The sequence below is a fragment of the Microcaecilia unicolor genome, chromosome 6 (genome assembly GCF_901765095.1).
Source record: "Microcaecilia unicolor chromosome 6, aMicUni1.1, whole genome shotgun sequence".
Classification (NCBI taxonomy): domain Eukaryota; kingdom Metazoa; phylum Chordata; class Amphibia; order Gymnophiona; family Siphonopidae; genus Microcaecilia; species Microcaecilia unicolor.
The window spans coordinates 183,450,024-183,471,545 of NC_044036.1; the positions used below are offsets into that span (position 1 = coordinate 183,450,024).

The following is a 21,522-nucleotide window of genomic DNA, read 5'->3' on the forward strand; positions in this document are numbered from 1 at the left end:
CACAAATCGACCAGCTCACCTTTATCCACATGTTAGTTCACCCCTTCAAAGAAATGTAGTAGATTGGTGAGGCAAGATTTCCCTTCACTAAATCCATATTGGCTTTGTCTCATTAATCTATGCTTTTGAATATGCTCTGTAATTTTGCTCTCTATAATTATTATTATTTATTATTATTATTTTATTATTTATTGCATTTGTATCCCACATTTTCCCACCTCTTTGCAGGCTCAATGTGGCTTACAATACATCATGGATAGTGGAAGTAAGAAGAGAATAGATATTTGGTATTACAGATGGATTTTGGGTTGCATGGTAATGGAATACATGATGGTAATATAACAGAAAGCATTATTAAACATTTCTGGATATATGTGGGGAGTTTCACATAGTCTATTGCATAATATGCCCCTGCGATAAAGTGTATGTTGGGCATCTGAAAGGGCATAAAAGCACCATCAAAAGACCACCTCATGTTTAGCTGTGCATTCGAGAACTTGAAATGTATAACGCTGCAGTGGATTGTGCCCCCGATTAGGGGTGGTGACAGACAGAAATTGCTGTTGAGAAGACAGCAAGCATGGAGTTTCCATTTGAACAATCTAGCACCCTATAGTTTGAATGCCCGTATTGAGTGGAACCGTTTTTTCTGATTGGACTAGTGAGTATCTAATTGGCTATTCTGCATGAGAGCGCCTACGTCATCTTTTTTTTTTTGTTTAAAAGCAGTGCCCTCCTATTCGACTGATGTCTGCCTCCCTTTTCAGTTCCACTCAGATGGAGTATTATGTGAGCAATTGTTTGTGGTAAAACTGTGTGCTATTTGTTTTTTGTTTTATGGTAACTTGTTTTTCTCCTTTCTTTTACAGCAATAAAGACCTGGTGACCCTGATGCAGCAATTGAAACGCTGGCCATCACTGGTCCTGGTCTGAGCTTGGGAGAATGAGACACTAATGAAAAAAGCTAAATAACGCTACTGCAATAGTCTCTAATAGCACAGCTATTTGTTTATTACAGTATAAAGAATATATATGAGTTTGGGGGGGTTTGTTGCCTATGAGGAAGCAGGAAAGTTCTGTTGGCTTGTAAGTTGTGAGCTGTTCTAAGTCCGTTTGGTTTTTGAAGCTTTTTCCTCCCGTGTAACCAAGTACTGTTTATGTACTGTTTGTGCACAATTTTTTGAGAACCATTATTTTTGGTTATTTTGCTGTCTGACCTTGGGGTTCTCTTCCTGCTTTTTTTATTTAGTAGTATACTATCAGGTTTATTTTTGAAAGACGGGCGCCCATCTTCCGACACAAATCGGGAGATAGGCGTTCTTCTCACAGGGTTGCCCAAATCGGTATAATTGAAAGCCGATTTTGGGCGTCCCCAACTGCTTTCCGTCACGGGGACGACCAAAGTTCCCAGGGGCGTCAGAGGCGGGACTTGGGCGTGCCTAACACATGGGCATCCTCGACCCATAATTGAAAAAGAAGGGCGTCCATGACGAGCACTTGGACGACTTTACTTTGTCCTTTTTTTGTTACGACCAAGCCAAGAAAAAGTGCCCGAACTGACCAGATGACACCAGAGGGAATCGGGGATGACCTCCCCTTACTCCACCAGTGGTCACCAACCCCCTCCCACCCTCAAAAAAATTCTTTAAAAATATTTTTTTTGCCTCAAATGTCAAACTCAGGTCCATCGCAGCAGTATGCAGGTCCCTGGAGCAGTTTTAGTGCACTTCAGATAGGCGGACCCAGGCCCACCCCCACCCGTTACACTTGTGGTGCTAAATGTGAGCCCTCCAAAACCCACTGTACCCATATGTAGGTGCCCCCCTTCACCCCTTTGGGCTATGGTAGTGGTGTACAGTTGTGGAAAGTGGGTTTTGGGGGGCTCAGCACCCAAGGTAAGGGAGCTATGCACCTGGGAGCAATTTGTGAAGTCCACTTCAGTGCCCCCTAGGGTGCCCGGTTGGTGTCCCGGCACGTCAGGGGGACCAGTGCACTACGAATTCTGGCGCCTCCCACGACCAAAGGGCTTGGATTTGGTCGTTTTTGAGATGGGTGTCCTCGGTTTCCATTATGGCTGAAAACCGGGGACGACCATCTCTAAGGTCGACCATCTCAACATTTAGGTCGACCATCTCTAAGGTCGACCATCTCAACATTTAGGTCGACCATCTCTAAGGTTGACCTAAATGTTGAGATTTGGGCGTCCCCGACTGTATTATCAAAATGAAAGATGGACACCCATTTTGTTTTGATAATATGGGTCTCCCCGCCCCTTTGCAGGGACATCCTGCGAGGACGCCCTCATGAAAACTTGGGCGCCCCGTTCGATTATGCCCCTCTATGTCATACTTTGTATTATTATTGCTCATGTTTGATTTATTCTTATTGTACACCACCTTGAGTGAATTCCTTCAAAAAGTCGGTAAATAAAGCCTAATCCTATATTCTAATTTGTACCTCCAGCGTTCCATGGCTGGCTGGCTGGCTGGCTGGCTGGGTTCTTAACATCTCCTGACGTCAGCCAGCCTCCAGTGTTCCATTCACTCTGACTGTCCTGCCCTCGCATCAAAACGTAATGACGTCAGAGGAGGGCGAAATAGTGAGAGGGAAGGGAACGCTGGAAGCAAGCTGACGTCAGGAGATGTTACGAACGAAACGGAACAAAGCCAGCCAGCCAGAGAATGTTCAGGTACAAAGAACAGAATCTTGGGACATCGAGGGCATGGAGGGGAGGGGAGGGCAGGGTAGAGCAGAGGAGAATCGATAGGATGGGATGGAAAGAGAGGAGAGAATCACAGCACACGGATGGCAGGGAAGAGGAGAATCGCTGGACATGGAGGGGATGGGAGGGGAGCGAAGAATCGCTGGAGATGGAGCGGAGGGCAGGCGAGAGAGAAAAAATCGCTTACAAGACAGCCTTCCTGGGGCCCATTTCATTGTTGAGACTGTGCCTTCGAAAGCTTGTCAAAAATGTATTTTTAGTCCAATTAAAAGGTATCACCTTATTTTGCTTTGTTTTTATTTTATTTCTATTTATTAACATCAGTTTTAGCATCCTTACTGCCTTCTATGATTGCATTAGAATTTGGTTCCTATTCCTTTTAACCTGGGCAGCATTTTATCTTCTGTGTCTCTCAAACTCTGTTCAAAGTTAATGGCCAGCAGTACGAATGCGCATTGAGAGTCTCTCTTCATCATCTCTGACAGCACTTCAGATACTATTTGTGGAGAATCATCATTTTCCAGTTCAGCAAAAGCAGCTTTGTAAGGATATCATTTGGGGGGGTTCAACTTCCCGAACCCACTAACCCATCTGTTCCTGGGTTGTTTTATCCTCTGTGGGAGAAAGGGGTAAATATATGTATGTTTACAAATTCATTTTACTGTTTTTCTGTGATTAATTACCAGCTTGCTCTCTCTCTCTTGTGCCGTTCCTACTCTCTCTCTCTCTCTCAGATACATCATTCGTGCAAGGCTGCACTGAAACGGTGAAAACCTGCCTGGATCATTACTCAGACTGATGGGAGGAAGCATGTCACTGCTTAAGGATCTGAGTTCTCCTTATCAGAGCCTCTGGCTTGGCTCAGCCAATTCCCTCCCCCTCTCCACTTCCTCAGGAAACACCTCCCTACTTGCTGGAGGCTGATTTATTTCCCTCTCTTCCTCTGAGCACCTTTCCTGTAGTCATTCTCTAAACTAAAAACTTCTCAGCCAGACTTTCCTCAGTTGCAACATCCACGCCCTTCCCCCTGCCCTTTGCTGCCTGTGCCACCATTGTACGTTCTCCATCCCTCCCTTTCTTTCTGTAAGATGAATTTTTTCCCTCTTTTTTTTTTATCATAATTTAGGATCAGCAAGCGTTTTCTGAAAGTTTATCGTACCAAGATTTGAGGGTGTACGCATATACATTGATGGAGATATATAAACTTTACCTATCACACACTCAACACCCAAACATATAAATATGAAAGAGAAAGACTACACAAAATCAGTGAACACTAGGGAGGTGATTCTACAACATGGAGGCTAGAGGTAGGCATAACAAAGGCACCCTTAATTGACAGGTAGGCACCTATAAGCTCTAAGCCAGCCATTCCCAACCCAGTTCTCCGGGCACACCTTGTCCCATTAGGTTTTCAGGATACCCACAATGAATATTCATGAATTAGATTTGCATGCAATTGAGGCAGTGCATGCAAATCTCTCATGCATATTCATTGTATATATGCTGAAAACCCGATGGGACTAGGGATGCCTTGAGGACTGGGTTGGGAATGGCTGCTCTAAGTGTTCATAGCGCCTAACTGCAAGGGGGAGGGGCATAAATCTGAGTGGAGCATGAGTGGGCCATGGGCGAGTCTCCCAGGTTCGCACATAGTTTATACAATACAATAAACTACACGTGACTTGGTGCACCTAAGTGTGCCAACTTATTCCAGCTATTGACGTGTAAGAGGGTGCACCACCTACACAAGGGCACATCAATGATGACCTTGCAGTAGTATTCTATAACTAAATCTTGGTACCAAGATGCTTTTATATAATTGGTGCTAAGCACACCACATCAGGGCATTTAACTGAGGTGCCAATTTATACAATTTCCCCACAGGAGTGTGCAGGGCAAAATGTTTCATTCTGAATAGTTTCTCACCTTGAAGAGCCCTGGTGGTCTAGTTGCCTCCGGGGGGGGGGGGGGGGGGGGGCAGGAAAGAACAACACTCTTTCCTGCCCACTGCTGTTATTCTGCCTGGCGCCTCAGTGTTTTAAAAATGGCTGCCGAGACTCTCTGCGGAAGTCTTGCAAGACTGTTGAGACCCACGAGACTACTGTGGGAAGTCTCGGCACCCATTTTGAAAACACAGCAGCACCGAACAGAGCAGCGGTAATGGGCAGGAAAGAGTGGAGTTCTTTCCTGCCCCCGAAGAAGCCACTTTACCACCAGGGCCCATTCCGTGCTACCAATTCTAGGGCAAGCAGCAGCTTCCCCATATCTGTCTCAATAGCTGACTATTGACTTTTCCTCCAGGAACTTGTCCAAACCTTTTTTAAACCTAGAACGCGCATGGAAAAAAATAAAAGACGAACACACACTCAACGCATGGAAACAGATACAAAGGAAATACAAATATGCAATAAGACAGACCAAAAGGTCATACTACAAAATCAAAATTTGGCCGGACTACAACAACACGAAGAAACTATACCATCTCGTGAACAAATTACTAGACATAACACCAGTCACCACAACCAACACGGACATCCCATCTGTAGACAGGCTAAATATTTAAAAGAAAAAATTATAAATCTACGCAAAACCCTACCTCTGGACAAAACGGACATAGAAAATTTCATTAATGGGCTCGACCCCACCCCTAGTGAATACCTGGCGGACCGATTATGGTCAAACATTGCTCTCCTCAGCGCCGACATTGTTACTCAGGTGATTAAAAAATACTCTAAAAGTCACTGTCAATTGGACACCTGTCCCAGCTACCTAATACAATCTGCCCCCCACCGCTTCATAACAGATCTTACATCCCACCTGAATTTCATGCTTCAGCGAGGTATTTTCCCTAAAGAAAAAGGCAACATCCTGCTCACCCCAATACCAAAGGACACCAAGAAAAAAAACAAATGACATCACCAACTACCGCCCAGTACCATCTATTCTATTAGTAGTCAAACTTATGGAAGGACTGGTGACCAAACAACTCAATGACTACATAAACAAATTCGCTATACTACATGAGTCACAATCAGGATTCCGACCCCAACATAGCACCGAAACAGTACTACTCACTCTTCTATCTAAATTCAAGCAGGAGATAGCAACAGGCAAAAGCATTCTCCTCCTTCAATTTGACATGTCCAGTTCGTTTAACATGGTTAACCATAACATATTGCTAAGACTCCCAGATTATTTCAGAATCAGTGGTAACACTCTCAACTGGATTAAGGGCTTTCTAACCACCGGAACATACCAAGTGAAATCAAACACCAACATATCATCACCCTGGAAACCAGACTGCGGAGTGCCACAAGGATCACCACTATCACCGATCCTCTTCAACCACATGATGGTCCCACTAGCCAAAGCCTTATCCACACAAGGCCTTAATCCATTTACGCTGATGATGTCACACTATACATTCCCTACAAACATGATTTAGCAGAAATCACCAATAAAATCAAGCTCAAACATCATGAACACATGGGCAAACACATTCCAATTAAAACTCAATACAGAAAAAACACACTGTCTCATCATCTCATCCCAATATAACAGATACAAACTCACAAACATTAACACCCCAGGATATACCCTCCCGATTTCAGACAGCCTGAAAATTCTTGGAGTAACAATCGACCGAAACCTCCAACTAGAGACCCAAGCTAAAGTCACCATAAAGAAAATGTTTCTCTCAATGTGGAAACTAAAACGTGTGAAACCTTTCTTCCCGAGGGAAATATTTCACAACCTGGTACAGTCAATGGTACTAAGCCACACAGACTATTGCAATGGAATCTATGCGGAATGCAAAGAACAAATCATAAAGAAACTTCAAACCGCCCAAACCACAGCAGCAAGGCTTATGTTTGGAAAAACATGTTTTGATAGCTCCAAACCACTCCGAGAAAAACTACACTGGCTTCCAATCAAGGAACGTATCGCATTCAAAATCTGCACGACCGTTCACAAAATCATCTACGGCGAGGCACCGGGATACATGACAGACCTCATCGACCTACCACTCAGAAACACCATAAAATCAGCACGATCATACCTAAACCTCCACTACCCAAACAGCAAAGGACTCAAATACAAATCCACCTATGCATCCAGCTTTTCCTAGCTGAGCGCACAACTGTGGAACGCCCTACCAAAAGCAGTAAAAACCATACTCGACCACCTGAATTTTCGGAAAGCACTAAAAACAGAACTGTTCAGAAGGGCATACCCCACCGACCCAACATAAAAAACCTGGACATTTGCGACACAACGTAACCAAAGATTGTCAACGGACATATTCTTCCTTCCCTTACTAAGTTCTCCCCAATTGTCTTTACCATACATGTATTTCACTCTACCATAATATCACCTTGATATTACTCGCAACTTGTAATTGTTACACCGGAATCGGTTAACACCGATCATGGTACCATGTAAGCCACATTGAGCCTGCAAAGAGGTGGGAAAATGTGGGATACAAATGCAACAAATAAATAAAAATAAATAAATAGATATGCTATCCACTGTTAATACATCCTCTGGCAAAGAGTTCTAGACCTTAACTATTCATTGAGTGAAAAAGTATTTCCTCCTATTTGTTTTAAAAGTATTTGCATGTAATTTCCTTCAGTGTCCCCTAGTCTTTGTACGTTTGGAATGAGCAAAAAGTCAGCTTGTTGTACACCACTCAGGATTTTATAGACCTCAATCATATCTCCCCTCAGCCATCTCTTTTCCAAGCTGAAGAGCCCTAACCTCTTTAGCCTTTCCTCATACGAGAGTTCCATCCCCTTTATCATTTTGGTCGCTCCTAATTCCATTATATCTTTTTTGAGATACGTTGACCAGAACTGAATGCAATACTCAAGGTAAGGTCGCACCATGAAATGATACAAAGGCATTATAGTATACTTGGTCTTATTTACCATCCCTTTCTTAATAATTCCTAGCATCCTGTTTGATTTTTTGTCCACCACCGCAAACTGAGCAGAAGATTTCAGCATATTGTCTATAATGACACCAAATCTTTTCTTGGGTGCTGACCCTCAAGGTGGATCCTATCAATAGGTAACTATGATTTGGATTATTCTTCCCAATGTGTGTCACTTTGCATTTGTCCACATTAAATTTCATCTGCCATCTAGATCCCAGGCTTCCAATTTCCTAAGGTCTTGCTGCAATTTTTCACAGTTTGCATGTGTTTTAACAACTTTGAATAGTTTTGTGTCATCTGCAAATTTAATCACCTCACTCGTTGTCTCGATTTCCAGATCATTTATAAATATGTTAAATAGCACCGGTCCCATCATTCACCCTCCTCTATTGAGAGAAATTACCATAATACTGTTTTGAACCAAGTTTTGAGATTTGGACGTTTTGTTTTTTTGGTCCATTAAAAAAAAAAGTTCAAGTGCAAAATGCACAAAATCAAGAGCCAGCATTTTTAGTAGACTGATCCCCCAGACCTCCCAGGAAAGCAATAGGGCACCCTAGGGTTCACTGAAGTGCACGTCATAAAATGTTCCCAGTCTGGGACAGAGTGGTTAGGTTGGAGGGAGAGAAGGAATGCCGCTAGACACTTACTCCTGTCAACCAACCTTTCTACAGTGCTCTGGACCTGGCAAAAAGTTTCCTACGCTAAATGAGTGCAAGAAATGTTTTTGTTTTTTGAGCATGGCCAGGGAATACTAAACGACATCAACATGTATTTAAAAGCATTTTAATGCAGTCTGCAGTAATGGCTCCCAAGTTAATACTCATGCTGAAACTGACTGAGCATTGGTAAAACCAGGTTAAAGTCATACTAATGCTTTGTGCAACGGCCCCTAGCTTGGCTCTCAGTTTCCGGCAGCAGTTCAGTGAGGATGGGAGAGGAGGAGTAGACTAGCGGTTAGAGTACTGGGATGACAACTACAGGAGCTTGTTTGAATCCCACTGCTGCTCCTTGTGGTCTTGGGCAAGTCACTTAACCCTCCATTACCTCAGGTACAACAAATATATGTTGGATGTTCAGCGCTGCGTGCGTCTGGTAGCGCTATACAAATGTTAATAATAATAATTATATTGTAAGACTTTCTGGAAACAGGGAAATACCAGTGTACCTGAATCTAACTCACCTCGAGCCACTACACAATGGGGTGCAAGCTAAATCCAAATAAAATTCCACAGGAAGGGGCAGAATTTGTGACTCATCAAATAACTGCACAATTATGGGACACCAAGTCCTGATTATATAGCACAGGCATGCCATCATAGTAGCTCCATTTGCCAATCAGACTAGGGCTGGAGGACTGGATGCCATACTTATCTAGATGAATGGCAATCTTTGCAAACAGGGCCTGGTCTACATTCCCAGCAGCACTAAGAGGACGATGCTCAAAACTCCGGTGGTGTGTTGAACAGCGCCGGAAGACTAACACCAGAACAGCACGGCCAAACAACTTCCTAATGTTCAACGCTAATGATATGCAAATATATGGAAGCTGTTTGGAAGTTAAGGGAGAGGATGGTGCCTGGGGAATGCGCACAAGAGCAGCACGGTAAGCAAGCTCTTGTGCGCCCAGTCCAGAAAGCAGAAACATGAAAGGAGGGAAGGAGGTGGAAGAGCTGAGCTACCGGTTGATTGTCACCACCTATGAGGAGAGGTTAAGACGGCTAGGACTCTTTAGCCTAGAGAAAAGGCGGCTGAGGGGTGATATGATAGAGGTGTACAAAATAATGAGTGGGGTACAGCGGACTGATGCGAAGCGTTTGTTTACACTTTCTAACAATAATAGAACCAGGGGACACAAGATGAAATTAGAATGTGGTAGGTTTAAAACAAATCAGAGAAAGCTTTTCTTTACGCGTAGTTAGACTCTGGAACTCATTGCCGGAGAAGGTAGTGACGGCAGCTGGCCTTGCTGAGTTTAAAGGGGGTCTGGATAGATTCCTGAAGGAAAAGTCCATTGATCGTTATTAAATTTTGGGTTTTTGCCAGATTCTTGGGGCCTGGATTGGCCGCTGTCAGAGACAGAGTGCTGGGCTTGATGGACCTTTGGTCTTTTCAAAGCGTGGCGGTGCTTATGTGCATCAGGGACTCCATGCAGGGGTTAGTGGTGAGACCAGGCAGCACTCGGGCATCCATGCAGGGGTAGGCATATGAGAGTCTTATGTTTTGTTTGTTAATTGGATGCAAAACAGACCAAGCATTTATAAAACAAGATATTTTAGTTGCACCACATGGGTGGGTGCTGCCACAACTCTCTTCTTGCACCCAGCCAAAGCATGCTTCTCTTGACAGCTGAAAAATGCTTTACCTGCCTCTTCAGTACCCTGTCAGCTCTGAGCTGGTGTAGGGTTTGCAGCTGTATGGACTACCTTTTTCCCTGCGCTGTTCTCTGGGCATTGGAGAAAATAGGAAAGCACTCCCATTTGCATGCTTTTGACTAAATTAGCATTCTACTTGTGCTGGTGGTGGGCAAGCATGTTGTTTCCAGCAGTAAGGGCCTCTAAGCATTCTGCGCTAGTAAATGCAGGTGCTAGTCCGGCGCTAATGGCCTCTAGTGCCTGCGTTTACTTCTGAGCATCGGGGTCTAAGCAAACCAAGGGCGATAACTGCCCTGAAAACACTGTGAGGAAAGGAAGCCGAAAAGAAAGCCTGTTCGATTTGCAGAGCAATAGGCCTGACAGGGTTACACACTGTGCTAGTGATAAGGCTTCAAAGGCCTGGCATTCACTAATTAAATCAGGGCTTCCCAGCTTTTCTGAAGGAGCAGACCTATAAGCCCTTCTCCTCCCACCAGGTGCCAAAAGGTGCAGAAGTTCAAGAGACTCTGCTGTCAATTAGGCTCTTATCTCCCCTCCCCTTGGGCTCCTGGGCTGTGCTCTTAATAACTATCATATGTTGTCCTAATCAATTTAGCTCAACATTATCTCTTTTCATCTCATGTTTTCTGCCTCTTTGCAAGCTCCTCCTAGTGCTGATACAGGACACTCCAGGAGCAGGCCAGGACTTGCAATTCTTGTCCTTTGTAACCCTGCAAAATTATTTCTGTTTATCCAGCTGTAATTGACTAAAAATAGAAGAATATTACTATGATTTTTCTCTCTCCTTTCCCCTTTCGAATCTCTCATACAACTCAGGTGGCGATAAATAAGTCTACAAGGGAGATTTTTGTGACTATATGTGGGGAAATTGCTCTGAGTGTCCTAACAGAGGTCCCAATGTAATAAGCTGAGTTATCCATTAGTATAGCAATTTACTTTTGATTTTCCTGCACTAACCTTATTCCCCAGTGTACCAAGGGTTTCAGCATTGAGAAATCTACAGTAAAAACATTGTGCAAAAATTGTGCCGCTGAATCAGGAATTGCTGTGAATTTTGGCATGGTTTTATACTTTCCCTTTAATATAGGGGTTTTACTTCAGCTCGGCACAAAGGACCAGCAATGTCATGCGAGCTGAAGTGCAGAACTTCACCTCAGAAGACTCATGGCTCAAGTGGGCCCAGTTGCCACCCTCAGTTGGGGGCAGATGCTCAAAGGCCCGGTGCTAAAGATAGTTTTCCTTCAGGCCTTCAGGATCGCCTGGTCACTTGCCTGCCTGGTGCGAAGGTGGTGGACCTCACGCGTCACCTAGATCGGATTTTAGACAGTGCTGGGGAGGAGTCGGCTGTCTTGGTACATGTGGGTACCAACGACATAGGAAAATGTGGGAGAGCGGTTCTGGAAGCTAAATTTAGGCTCTTAGGTAGAAAGCTCAAATCCAGAACCTCGAGGGTAGAATTTTCTGAAGTGCTACCCGTTCCACGCGCAAGGCCCTAGAGACAGGCAGAGCTCCAGAGTCTCAATGCATGGATGAGACGATGGTGCAGGGAAGAGGGTTTTAGATTTGTTAGGAACTGGGCAAAATTCTGGGGAAGGGGGAGCCTATTCCGAAAGGAAGGGCTGCACCTTAACCAGGGTGGGACCAGACTGCTGGCATCGGCATTTAAAAAGGAGACAGAGCAGCTTTTAAACTAGAAACTGGGGGAAGGCTGACAGTCGCTCAAAAGCGCATGGTTCAGAATAAGGTATCGTTCAAAGATATCAAAAAGAAACCTAAGAAATAAGATGGGAGAGGTAGAATATATTGCAGTAAATGAAAAATTAGATAAAATAGGCATCTCTGAGACCTGGTGGAATAAGGATAAACAGTGGGACACTGTCATACCAGGGTACAAATTATATCGTAGTGATAGGGTGGATCGAATTTGTGGAGGGGTAGCATTGTATGTTAAGGAAGGCATTGAATCAAACAGATTGAAAATTCTGCAGAAAACAAAACACATCTTGGAATCCCTATGGATTGAAATTCCATGTGTAAAGGGGAAAAGGATAGTGATAGGAGTGTACTACTGTTCACCTTGCCAGGATGAACAGATGGATGTAGAAATGTTATCGGAAATTAGGAAGGCTAACAAACTGGGCAACACAATAATAATGGGTGATTTCAGTTATACCGCTACTGACTGGGTAAATGTAACATCAGGGCATGCTAGGGAGGTAAAATTCCTTGATGAAACCAAGGACTGCTTTATGGAGCAGCTGGTACAGAAGCTGACAAGAGAAGGAAAAATTCTAGACCTAGTCCTTAGTGGAGTGCATGATCTGGTGCGGGAGGTAATGGTGCTGGGGCCTCTTGATAACAGTGATCATAATATGATCAGGTTTGATATTAGCTTTGGAGTTAAGTATACACAGGAAATCCAATACTCTAGCATTTAACTTTAAAAAAGGAAACTATGATAAAATGAGAAGAACGGTGAAAAAAAAACTTAGAAGTGTGGCTGCGAGGGTCAAAAACTTACATCAGGCGTGGATGCCGTTCAAAAATACCATCCTTGGAGCACAGGCCAAATATATTCTGCATATTAAAAAGGAGGAAGGAAGACCAAACGACAGCCGGCATGGTTAAAAATTGAGGTGAAGGAAGTTATTAGAGCTAAAAGAAAATCCTTCAGAAAATGGAAACCGACTGAAAATAATAAGAAACAGCATAAGGAATGTCAAGTCAAATGCAAAGGCACTGATAAGAAAGGCAAAGAGGGACTTTGAAAAAAAGATTGTGTTGGAGGCAAAAACACATAGTAATAAATGTTTAGTTATATTAAAAGCAAGAAGCCGGCAAAAGAATCGGTTGGACTGCTAGATGACCGAAGGGTAAAGGGGCCAATCAGGGAAGACAAAGCTATAGCAGAGAGATTAAATTAATTCTTTGCTTTAGTCTTCACCGAGGAAGATTTGGGAGAGATACCGGTGCCAGAAATGGTATTCAAAGCTGACGAGTCAGAAAAACTGAATGAAATCTCTATAAACCTAGAGGATGTAATGGCACAATTTGACAAATTGAAGAGTAGCAAATCTCCTGGACTGGATGGTATTCATCCCAGAGTACTGATAGTATTGAAAAATGAACTTGCGGAATTATTGTTAGTAATATGTAATTTATCTTTAAAATTGAGCATGGTACTGGAAGATTGGAGGGTAGCCAATGTAGTGCCAATTTTTTAAAAAGTTTTTTATTGAAGCTTAATCATACAAAATATATGCAACAATACAACACTCATCAAAGAGATCACCGAACAACCGAAAACAGTTGGTGAGTACTGAAGTAGCAATTGGTTCACATAACCATAAATCCCCCCCACTTCCTCCCCAATCAATCCCCCCCCCCCCCAAGCAAACCAACTACAAAATGGATAGAGAAGAGTCAGGATGAGCATTCCAGTGCACATAAGGATCCCAGATGTGAGAACAGGCCAATATTTGTCCACTATGTAGAGCCATTAATTTAGACATCAAATGAATATGAGCTAACTTCCGCAGAACAGCTCCAAGTCCCAGTAAAGTAGGTTTCTTCCAGGCCCCTGCAAGCAGTGCCGTACCAACGGGGGGGGGGGGGGGGGGGGGGGGGGTGTTGGTCCGCCCCGGGTGTCATGCCGGCTAGGATTGCCACTGCCTGCAAGTATCAACTTACTCGCTACAAACACATGTGAAACTAGCTGTTGTATAGCCACCTTCACACTCGCGGCCTGAAGTGCTGGAGACAGAGTTCTAACTTCAGGGAGTATGAAATTTTGGTGAGAGAGAAAACAAATTTCAAAACATTAGTCCTGAATTCTTGTGCTTGAGGACACGACCACCAGATGAAGCACATGTCACCCACCATGATAATGCCAATTTTTAAAAAAGGTTCCAGAGGAGATCCGGAAAATTATAGACCGGTGAGCCTGACATCAGTGCCAGGCAAAATGGTAGAGACTATTATAAAGAATAAAATTACAGAGCATGGATTAATGAGACAAAGCCAACCTGAATTTAGTGAAGGGAAATCTTGCCTCACGAATCTATTATATTTCTTTGAAGGGGTAAACAAACATGTGGATAAAGGTGAGCCGTTGATATTGTGTATCTGGATTTTCAAAAGGCGTTTCACAAAGTACCTCATGAAAGACACCAGAGGAGAGTCATGGGATAGGAGGTAGTGTCCTATTGTGGATTAAAAAGTAGTTAAAAGATATAAAACAGAGAGTAGGGTTAGTCAGTATTCTCAATAGAGAAGAGTAGATAGTGGGGTTTCCTAGAGGTCCCCGTCCCCCCACTGCTGGGACTGCTGCTTTTTAACATATTTATAAATGACCTAGAGATGGGAGTAGCTAGTGAGGTAATTAAATTTGCTGATGACACAAAGTTCTTCAAAGTTGTTAAATTGCAAGAGGATTGTGAAAAATTACAAGAAAACCTTACAAGACTGGGAGACTGGGTGTTTAAATGACAGATGACGTTTAATGTGAGCAAGTGCAAAGTGATGCATGTGGGAAAGAGGAACCCAATTATAGCTACGTCATGCAAGGTTCCATGTTAGGAGTCACGGACCAAGAAAGGGATCTAAGCGTCATCGTTGATGATGCGTTGAAACCTTCTGCTCAGTGTGCTGCAGCGGCTAAGAAAGCAAATAGAATGTTAGGTATTATTAGGAAAGGAACGGAAAACAAAAATGAGGACATTATAATGACTTTGTATCGCTCCATGGTGCAACCACACCTCAAATATTGTGTTCAATTCTAGTCATCGGATCTCAAAAAAGATATAGTGAAATTAAAAAAGGTTCAGAGAAGGGCAATGAAAATGATAAAGGGGATGGGACAACTTCCCTATGAGGAAAGGCTGAAGCAGCTAGTGCTCTTCAGCTTGGAGAAGATGGCTGAGGGAAGATATGATAGAGGTCTATAAAATAATGAGTAAGTGGAATGGGTAGATGTGAATCGTCTGTTTAATCTTTCCAAAAATAATAGGACTAGGAAGCATGCAATGAAGCTAGAAAGTAGTAAATTTAAAATGAATCAGAGAAAGGTTTTTCTTCACTCAAAGTGTAATTAAACTCTGGAATTCGTTGCCAGAGAATGTGGTAAAGGCGGTTATAGTTTAGCGGGTTTAAAAAAGGTTTGGACGGCTTCTAAAGGAAAAGTCCATAGACCATTATTAAAATGGGGAAAACCCACTGTTTATTTCTGTGATAAGCAGCATAAAATATATTGTACTGTTTTGGTATCTTGCCAGGTACTTGAGACCTGGATTGGCTACTTTTGGAAACAGGATGCTGGGCATGATGGACCTTTGGTCTGTCCTAGTATGGCATGTACTTATAGAAGACCCCTTTGCTCTTCACCCTAGGCAATCCAGCTTTTGGGCCCAATTCAGCACAGAAACTGTTCTAGCAAGTCTGCTGAGTGAAATCTACACACATTTAGGTAGGCACAATATAATCATTGCTGTTTCCCTTGATTTATCTGAGGCATTTGATCTGGTGGATCACTCACTTCTATTAGCTTATCTCTCTTCTTTAGGTTTTCAAGGCACTGTCCTTTCCTGGTTCCACTCTGACCATTCATATAAGATAGCTGTCAACTTGTCAGGATCCTCTCCTCACTCTCTTCCCTGTGGAGTTCCCCGGGGCTCCATCCTGTCACCATTACTTTTTTAACCTTTTTCTTAGTCCCTTAGCTACCCTCATCCAATCACTAGGTATCTCTTGTCACTTCTATGCAGACAACATCTTGCTTCTTTTTCCTACAGATCCAAACTCCCCAGACATCTCTCCTCTTCAGAAATGTCTTACATCTATCGCTTCATAGTTGTCCGATCACAAAATGATCTTAAATCCGCAAAAAACGGTTGCGCGTTGGTTTACCGAGAGTCCCTCTATACCTACCTCACCTCGTTGCCTCATGGGAACAGATATTCCTCCAGTAATTCCTTCTGTTATCTAGGAGTAACTTTAGATTCTCATTTTTCTTTTGACCAACATATCTCGTCCATTTGTAAAAAAATGTTTTAAATGTTAAGCGACAGCAGCAATCTCTTCAAAACACAGCAATTAGACTCCTTGTCACACTCACCGTTTTGATAGCTCATTGCCTCTGCTTGAGAAGCATCATTGGTTGCCAACTGAACAGGGAGTCATCTTCAAGCTTCTTTTACTCACTTTTAAGACTTTTCGATTTGGTCTCGCCGGTTATCTTGCTTTGCTCGCTATCCCCTATTCTCCAGCTTGTGTACTGAGATCTCTTCATGACCACTGACCGATTCTCTCTGGCCCTAAGAAGGCTAGCTTGGAATGTACCCGTCACTCTGCTTTCTTCTTTGCTGCACCCAATTATTGGAACTCACTCCCAAAGGATATCCATTTGGCTTTACAAATTGGCCTTTCATTGTACTTAATCTATTGTTCGGTGCCCACACTCATTCTAGGAGTATCCTATTCTTTTTCTTCCCCTTGTCCTCCCCTTCCTCTTCCTGTTTCCCATCTTCCCGTCCTTTCCTTCTGGTTCTTTGGTATGAATTTATCTCCCATTTTCTTTCCTGTATTTTTTTTATTGTAGTTAATTTCCCTTTCCATGATTTAAACTTTTGTGTAAACTGCTTTGATCTGCACAGTTTGGGAAAGGTGGTATATCAAGTACGAATAAACTAAACTAAAGCCAACAGCGCAAGAACAGTATAGAAACTTAGCTCTCCAATGCTCAAAGCAAATGGAATTCAAATTATATGCGCACTATAAAACTGAACGCAAGGGGGAAGAATGTGCCTGGCGCATGCACACAGCAGTTTCACGGTGAGCACAGTTCTTGTCCACATGCCCAGTCAAGACCGCAACTGCAAGTGCATATCAGCGCTGCTTTTCTGTGCCTTTAAATATAAGTATTTCAAACATTGTTTTCACCTGAAAAACTCATATTTAAACACAAGAATGGTGCCGATTTATGCTTACACTTTCTGCTTTGCTCGGACTCACATACATTTGTTTCTCATTATAAGCATTTATAGGCTGCACAGGTTTCCTTCTGCTTCTGGAAAAAAACAACAGCAGTTCAAAGTGAGAAATTCTGAACAAATCCTGTTTTCAGAATCTTCAACGCCATTCTCGAGCTGGCAGTAAGTTTCAAGTGTTAAGGGCACCATTGGTTTCTGCGCTGTTCTCTGAGCATTGAGAGGAAATACCAAATGACCTCGTTAACATCAGTTTGAATACTTTTATATTCGGTGTGCACGTTGTTTCCCGTGCTATAGTCCTCTGAACATTCTACATACATAAGTACATAAGTATTGCCATACTGGGGCAGACCGAAGGTCCACCAAGCCCAGCATCCTGTTTCCAACAGTGGCCAATCCAGGTTACAAGTACCTGGTAAGATCCCAAAACAGTACAATACATTTTATGCTGCTTAGTGGATTTTCCCCAAGTCCATTTTAATAATGGTCTATGGACTTTTCCTTTAGGAAGTCATCTAAACCATTTTTTTAAACCCTGCTAAGCTAACTGCTTTTACTACATTCTCTGGCAACAAATTCCAGAATTTAATTACATGTTGAGTAAAGAAAAATTTTCTACGATTCAATTTAAATTTACTACTTTGTAGCTTCATTGCATGCCCCCTAGTCCTAGTATTTTTGAAAAGAGTAAACAAGCGATTCACATCTACCCGTTCCACTCCACTCATTATTTTTTTAGACCTCTATCATATTTTTTTCTCCAGGCTGAAGAGCCTAGCCGCTTTAGCCTTTCCTCATAGGAAGTCGTCCCATTCCCTTTATAATTTTCTTCACCTTTCCCTGTACCTTTTCTAATTCCACTATATCTTTTTTGAGATGTGGTGCCCAGAACTGAACACAATATTCGAGATGCAATTGTACAATGGAGCGATACAAAGGTATTATAAATGTTCTCATTATTGTTTTCCATTCCTTTCCTAATAATAACTAACATTCTATTTGCTTTCTTAGCTGCCACTGCACACTGAGCAGAGGGTTTCAATGTACCATCAACAATGATGCCTAGATCCCTTTCCGGAGTGGTCATTCCTAATGTGGACCCTTGCATTACGTAGTTAAGTAATGTGCGAAGTAGTCCGGGGCTAATCACCTCTAACACCAGCATTACGTTTTGAACATCAGCCCCCTACAGGCTATCTGGTTGTTTTTAAGCACTGGCCACTGCCGGCTGAATTAACCCCAAATACTCAGTATCAGGGAAGCAGCATTGAACATCTGTCACAAGGCAGCTGCCGAGTTATTCAGGTACCATCGATTATGAACAGCCTTTATACTGTTTAACTGAACAGTTATCCAGGTACTGCCACTGAAAACTGGGGGAGGAAACAGGGTCTGGGTAACTTGCAGCTTCTCCCCGGACCACCCCAGCATTCACCCCTAATATGTGTGAGGGGATCAAAGACTTTGGGTAGCCCAGCCATTATGCCATAAGGGGTAAAGAAGCGTTGAGAAATGACTGGGGTTTGCTTAGGCTTCTGTACTGGCTTGGAAGTGTGATATGGAACAGGTAGCCGGCACACTGCTGCTTCGGAGAAAAGAGTTGAGCAGCTGGAGAAACAGAACAGGGAACCCTGGTCCTGAGAAAGCAGGCCAGGACACATCGTACAACCCAGGGATCTACACAAAGACAAAAGCCAAGAAGTGAGTTCTCAAGACTACAGAAAATAAGAACTACAAAATTAGACTATCCTGGCCTGCTCCTGGGATATCCTCTAAAAGGACAGCAGTGACCACATCTGGTTTAAATCAGCTCTGATGGTGTTCAGAAGAAAAAGAGAGAAAGAGGAGCCCTCTTGGGAGTGAAAGAAAAAGAACTGACTAGAAATGTTTGGTGTTATTTTGTTCTTAGCCTTCCCTAGTTGTGATTTTGTGCTTTTGTTGCTTAAAGACTCTGGCCTGGACTAAATTACTGAGTGCCAGTTGAGGAGTGGAGGGTGTGAACTATTTTGCCAACAGCCCCTGGTGCTACTGATCCTGAATTGAAAAATTGCAAATAATAAAAACTGGACTTTCCCAAGATCCTATATAGGTCAACCAAAGTTGGGCACGGAGCCCAGATGGCTTGTGTAAATTAATTAGTCAATTGGGTGCAAACAACCAAATAATGGCATTAGCGTTAACTGGCATATAATTAGAACTAATTTAGATTTACACAGGCATCTGGCTATGCATTATTCTCTAACACTGTGCACCCAAAGTGTCTCGCCTGCAACCCCCAAGGGAGGGGCATGGGTGGGTCGGGGCATTCCAAATATTTAGGCGCAGAATTATAGAATACCAGGGTTACACATCAAACTTGCGCACCATGTTTCACCTGACATCCAAAGTTGGGTGCGGGAATTGGCTGTAGGCCCTATTCTTTAAAAATGCTCCGGGTGTTTAGCACAGATTCCCCCCTCCCCCAGTTTATTGAATCTGGCCCTTTATACATATATGAAAGCTGATTTTAAGGGAAGTAAGCCATCCAGGTTCTCCCTGTACTTTAAAAAGGGCTCTGGGGAATGCAGTGTCTCTTAAAATATAGGTTTAAAGATGTGCAGGTACGCGAGGGTATTCGCCAGCATGTGCAACAGGAGCAGCAACAAAATAATAATAAAAAGATGGTCTCAAGGTTTTAAATCAGATGTTGCTGCAGACAGGAATATCACAGCTGCGGGAATTAGATAGCAGTCCCAAGTTAGGTCCGCTATCTGTGAAGGGGGTCTAAGTTACCCTCGTGAAAATCCCCCTTCCCTACACCATCAGTTATACCCCTTTCCAATTCTGCCCCGGACCCCTAACATTAGTCAGACCCATCTGACCCCCCCCCCCCCCCCCCCAATGGCTCTCCCCAGATCTTTCCAGCTGGTGTGTGGGGGGTGAGGGGCATGAGGCATCCAGTTTAAAATGGTGCATCTGACCTCCTAGTGGCAGTCTCACACGCCACTCTGGATATGTACAAGATTCTGTGAGCTGAAAACCTGGTTTTCACTTTCTGCGTTGATTGCGACTCCTCTTTTCGAAAAATTGCACTGGCTTCCGGTTATTTGACGCATTAAGTTCAAAATGGCTTGTATGGTTTTTAAAACTTTGGCTGGTCAAAATTCTGTCTGTCTCTCAAAATTTCTAAACCTTATTATCTGCAAGGTGTGCCTCTCATGGAATTAATACTATTACTTCATTGTTTCCTAGAGGAGTTAGATTCAAGAAATATTTGAGTAATTCTTTTCAATACTTAGCAGTAAAAATTTGGAATGATATACCATTTCAGATTAGATCTATTTGGTCTTATTTTATCTTTAGAAAACAACTGAAGGCTTTTTTCTTTTCAGACATACAATCAATTTAGTTCCATCTGACTGAGATGTTTTCTCTTTCTGTAATCTGCAATGAATCCTATGGAGATATAGCGGAATATAAACTGGTATGGTACTGGTTTAGTAGTGGCAATGTCGGTTGGGCTGTGGTCAATTTGAATTCAATGAATGACATTGGGACTTCAGAGGTGATTTGCACAACCCCCGTGGGGGCAACCAGACAGTGGAACATGTTATCAAAACATGTCCACTCTACCTACAGGTCTTGAGGTTTTGCATAGCAATCTGACTCGACTATCAATTGGCTTAAGTGATAAGCACATGCTAAGAGGGAGACCACCTAGGAGGAGTCGAGCTGCCAAATAAAGGCACTAGAAGACATGTCCACCATAACCTCCTGGGCTAATGCCTTCAAGATGAAATTAAATAAAGAAAAAACACAATGCCTAGTCCTTTCATCTCAATACTCCCCAGATATAACTCTCCCTATCTCCAATAGCCTAAAGATTCTTGGACTTATGATAGATAGCCACTTATCCTTCGATAACCACGTTAAGATCATCACGAAAAAAATCTCTCTATATAAAAGGCAACCCCAACGTTCTGAAGCCTCCACGGAAGTTGAGGCGCCCGAGATATCCGGTGTGCACTGGAGTGTCTGCACCGCCCTCGCGTCAAAACATCATGACGTCGAGGGTGGAGCTATGACACTCGACGAGGGCCGAAACGGAAACGCCAGAGCGAACAAGGCAAGTAGCTCAGAGGGACGGAGGGAGGGAGGGAGGGAGGGAGGGGGCCCCTTGCTAGCGCCCGTTTCATTGCGCTCAGAAACGGGCATTTTTTCCTAGTGTTCAATATGATGTGGATTCTGAAGCGAGTGAAATCTTATCTTCCCTTGAACACCTTCCGGAACCTGGTTCAATCCACAGTCATTACTGCAACAGTGTTTTCCTAGGTTGTAAAACCCAAGTCCTGAAAAGTCTTCAGACTGCCCAGAACACAGCAGCCAGACTTATCTTTGGCAAGCCAAGATTTGAAAGCGCATCACCCCTTCGAGAGAAACGTCACTGGCTCCCCATCAAAGAGAGAATATACTTCCCCCTCCGAAGGGACACCACCTTGTAGTGGTGGAGGGGCTTCT

At 43.2% G+C, this 21,522-nt stretch overlaps 1 protein-coding gene across 1 annotated transcript in view; it reads right to left on the reverse strand.

The window, feature by feature from the left end:
* Window positions 1-21,522, reverse strand: part of UBA7 (ubiquitin like modifier activating enzyme 7) — a 411,248-nt gene that overhangs the window by 68,898 nt on the left and 320,828 nt on the right.